This window comes from Oncorhynchus gorbuscha, linkage group LG16 (assembly GCF_021184085.1).
Source record: "Oncorhynchus gorbuscha isolate QuinsamMale2020 ecotype Even-year linkage group LG16, OgorEven_v1.0, whole genome shotgun sequence".
In the NCBI taxonomy this organism is placed as follows: Eukaryota; Metazoa; Chordata; class Actinopteri; order Salmoniformes; family Salmonidae; genus Oncorhynchus; species Oncorhynchus gorbuscha.
The window spans coordinates 77,233,185-77,238,184 of NC_060188.1; the positions used below are offsets into that span (position 1 = coordinate 77,233,185).

General features: G+C 43.0%; 1 protein-coding gene across 3 annotated transcripts in view; it reads right to left on the reverse strand.

Moving 5' to 3' along the window:
- LOC124000830 (netrin receptor UNC5C-like) overlaps nucleotides 1-5,000 on the reverse strand; it is a 322,367-nt gene that overhangs the window by 46,077 nt on the left and 271,290 nt on the right. The window lies entirely within an intron of this gene.

Below are 5,000 nucleotides of genomic sequence, written 5' to 3' on the forward strand. Positions count from 1 at the left end.
AGGCATGAGGTATGATGGCACATGGAAACAATCTCTCTTGATCTGGAGCAGGAGAGTTGGAGGAGAGGAGGAGGGCCTATGGTGGAGAGGTGTTAATCATCTGCTGCATTGGTTTAGTGCTTCAGCAGCACTAGTGAATGGATGTGGGGAGAGGAGGAGAGGAGGAGAGGAGGAGAGGAGGTGTGGATGGTTAGAGGAGGTAGCTGAGGCAGAGGCTGATAAACAGTGGTGGAATGGCAGGGTCAATAGAACTAACCGTCTGCATCTGTCACAGCTGGGCTGGGGAATCCTATCCACCCACAGTAGAGGTGGAGGAGAGAGCGGAAGAGAGGGATGAAGGGATAGAGGTGGAGGGGTAGAGGGACATACAAGAGGAAGGGTGGCATGGTAAAAATGAACACTTACTGTGTTTTAAAGGCCTTAACATGCATCCCAAACACACGAAACACACAAAACACACGAAACACACAAAACACACGACACACACAAAACACAAGAAACAGACGAAACACACTAAACACACGACACACACAAAACACAAGAAATACACGAAACACACTAAACACAAGAAACACACGAAACACACTAAACACAAGAAATACACGAAACACACTAAACACAAGAAACACACTTAACACAAGAAATACACAAAACACAAGAAACACACGAAACACACAAAACACACGACACACACAAAACATAAGAAATACACAAAACACACTAAACACAAGAAATACACAAAACACACTAAACACACGACACACACAAAACACAAGAAATAGACGAAACACACTAAACACAAGAAACACAAGAAACACACGAAACACACAAAACACAAGAAACACACGAAACACACAAAACACAAGAAACACACGAAACACACTAAACACAAGAAATACACAAAACACAAGAAACACACGAAACACACTAAACACACGAAACACACAAAACACAAGAAATACACAAAACACAAGAAACACAAGAAACACACAAAACACACTAAACACACAAAACACAAGAAACACATGAAACACACTAAACACAAGAAATACACAAAACACAAGAAACACACTAAACACACGAAACACACAAAACACAAGAAACACACGAAACACACTAAACACAAGAAATACACAAAACACACGAAACACACGAAACACACTAAACACAAGAAATACACAAAACACAAGAAACACACGAAACACACTAAACACACGGCACACACAAAACACAAGAAATACACAAAACACACTAAACACAAGAAATACACGAAACACACTAAACACAAGAAACACACTAAACACAAGAAACACACAAAATGCACGAAACACAAGAAACACACGAAACACACAAAACACACGACACACAAAAACACAAGAAACACACGAAAAACACTAAACACAAGAAACACACGAAACACACTAAACACAAGAAACACACGAAACACATAAAACACAAGAAACACACAAAACACACAAAACACAAGAAACACACAAAACACACTAAACACACGAAACACACAAAACACAAGAAACACACGAAACACACTAAACACAAGAAATACACAAAACACAAGAAACACACAAAACACACTAAACACACGAAACACACAAAACACAAGAAACACACGAAACACACTAAACACAAGAAATACACAAAACACAAGAAACACACGAAACACACTAAACACAAGAAATACACAAAACACAAGAAACACACAAAACACACTAAACACACGACACACACAAAACACACTAAACACAAGAAATACACAAAACACAAGAAACACACGAAACACACTAAACACAAGAAATACACAAAACACAAGAAACACACGACACACACAAAACACAAGAAATACACAAAACACACTAAACACAAGAAACACACGAAACACACAAAACACAAGAAACACACGAAAAACACTAAACACAAGAAACACACGAAACACACTAAACACAAGAAACACACGAAACACATAAAACACAAGAAACACACGAAACACACAAAACACAAGAAACACACAAAACACACTAAACACAAGAAATACACAAAACACAAGAAACACACGAAACACACTAAACACAAGAAATACACAAAACACAAGAAACACACGACACACACTAAACACAAGAAACACACAAAACGCACGAAACACAAGAAACACACAAAACACACGACACACAAAAACACAAGAAATACACAAAACACACTAAACACACGACACACACAAAACACAAGAAATACACGAAACACAATAAACACAAGAAACACACGAAACACACAAAACACAAGAAACACACGAAACACACAAAACACAAGAAACACACAAAACACACGACACACACAAAACACAAGAAACACACGAAACACACGACACACACGAAACACACGAAACACACAGACACATACGTTTCCAGGAACACACACAGTCACATGCAGCACTCCATCACCTGGTTAGGACATACATAAACAGACACAATGAACTTGTGATGGAGAGGGACAGTAAAATCAATGGTGTGATAGATGGGGCGAGTGCGTACAGGGGGAGGAGACAGGGGGAGGTTGTCGTCAGTACAGGCCTAAATGAGGGGACCTCTGGACCCATCCTGGTTATAATAGTTATATTCATGCTGAGCGAGTCGGTTGCCACTGTAAAACCATGCTTTAGCTTCCTAAAGGAAACCAAGGATATAGACCCACTGTCTATTGAGGCTAGTCTTTAAACATGACATCACCGAGCTGTGGACCTGAGAGGGTGGTGCTCCTACTGGAAATCACTATTTATTCAGAGAGGCTTCCTGAATAGTAATATGGCTTTGTTCTACAGCTGTATCACCAATAACAGGCAATTGATTTCCTTCCATTGGTATCTTCATATGTAATGCATAAGAATCCTCCATTCCCAAAACTATTATAATTAGAAACATGGTAATATTGAGGTCTAGGTCTATCTATTTTAGTGGTAAATGTTGACGACCGGTATATCATCTTTACTAACTACATATAATTATCTCACTCAGATCACATATCACACAAAATAAACAACTTCATTTCTTACAAGCCCTGAGGTAAATATGTAGTGATTTTGCCCTTGTGCTGCAGTCAGCCCTTTCAGCAAATCGATATGTCAACAAAATGTCATCTGTCAGAGAACGGAGTTAACAACATCCGATCCAACTAAGACAGAAGAGAGGGACAGGAGAGAGAGAGAGAGAGAGAGAGAGAGAGAGAGAGAGAGAGAGAGAGAGAGAGAGAGAGAGAGAGAGAGAGAGAGAGAGAGAGAGAGGGACAGGAGAGAGGGACAGGAGAGAGAGAGAGAGAGAGAGAGAGAGAGAGAGAGAGAGAGAGAGAGAGAGAGAGAGAGAGAGAGAGAGAGAGAGAGAGAAAGGGACAGGAGAGAGAGAGAGAGAGAGAGAGAGAGAGAGAGAGAGAGAGAGAGAGAGAGAGAGAGAGAGAGAGAAAGGACAGAGAGAGAGGGACAGAGAGAGAGAGAGAGAGAGAGAGAGAGAGAGAGAGAGAGAGAGAGAGAGAGAGAGAGAGAAAGGGACAGGAGAGAGGGACAGGAGAGAGAGAGAGAGAGAGAGAGAGAGAGAGAGAGAGAGAGAGAGAGAGAGAGAGAGAGAGAGAGAGAGAGAGAGAGAGAGAGAAAGGGACAGAGAGAGAGAGAGAGAGAGAGAGAGAGAGAGAGAGAGAGAGAGAGAGAGAGAGAGAGAGAGAGAGAGAGAGAGAGAGAGAGAGAGAGAGAGAGAGAGAAAGGGACAGGAGAGAGGGACAGGAGAGAGAGAGAGAGAGAGAGAGAGAGAGAGAGAGAGAGAGAGAGAGAGAGAGAGAGAGAGAGAGAGAGAGAGAGAGAGAGAGAGAGAGAGAGAAAGGGACAGGAGAGAGGGACAGGGAGAGGAGAGAGAGAGAGAGAGAGAGAGAGAGAGAGAGAGAGAGAGAGAGAGAGAGAGAGAGAGAGAGAGAGAGAGTGTATATATATGTATATATGTATATATGGCCTGAGGCCATACCACGACCAACAACATTGGACACTTTATGAAACAAAAAGAGCCTTCACTATATCATCCTGGAATATCCAAGGCCTGAGGTCATCCGCCTTTGGCCTAAAGAGCAGGAACCCGGACTTCACCAAAGAACTCGGTAATACAGACATTGTCATCCAGCAAGAAACCTGGTATAGAGGAGACGGACCCACTGGTTGCCCTCTAGGTTACAGAGAGCTGGTAGTCCCATCCACCAAACTACCAGGTATGAAACAGTGAAGGGACTCAGGGGGTATGCTAATTTGGTATAGAGAAGACCTAACTTATTCCATTAAATTAATCAAAACAGGAACATTTTACATTTGGCTAGAAATTCAAAAGGAAATTAACTTAACAGAGAAAAATGTCCTCCTGTGTGCTACCTATATCCCCCCACTAGAATCCCCATACTTTAATGAAGACAGCTTCTCCATCCTGGAGGGGGAAATCAATAATTTCCAGGCCCAGGGACATGTACTAGTCAGTGGCGACCTAAATGCCAGAACCGGACAAGAACCTGACACCATCAGCACACAGGGGGACAAACACCTGCCTGCAGGTGACAGCATTCCGTCCCACATATGCCCCCCTAGGCACAACTATGACAAAATAACCATCAAAAACGGGTCTCAACTCCTGCAGCTCTGTCGCATGCTCCTCTCCACCCTCTCCGAGTTGGGCATCTCCGGCGCGGCCCACGCTTGGATTGCGTCCTACCTGACAGGTCGCTCCTACCAGGTGGCGTGGCGAGAATCTGTCTCCTCACCACGCGCTCTCACCACTGGTGTCCCCCAGGGCTCTGTTCTTGGCCCTCTCCTATTCTCGCTATACACCAAGTCACTTGGCTCTGTCATAACCTCACATGGTCTCTCTTATCATTGCTATGCAGACGACACACAATTAATCTTCTCCTTTCCCCCTTCTGATGACCAGGTGGCGAATCGCATCTCTGCATGTCTGGCAGACATATCAGTG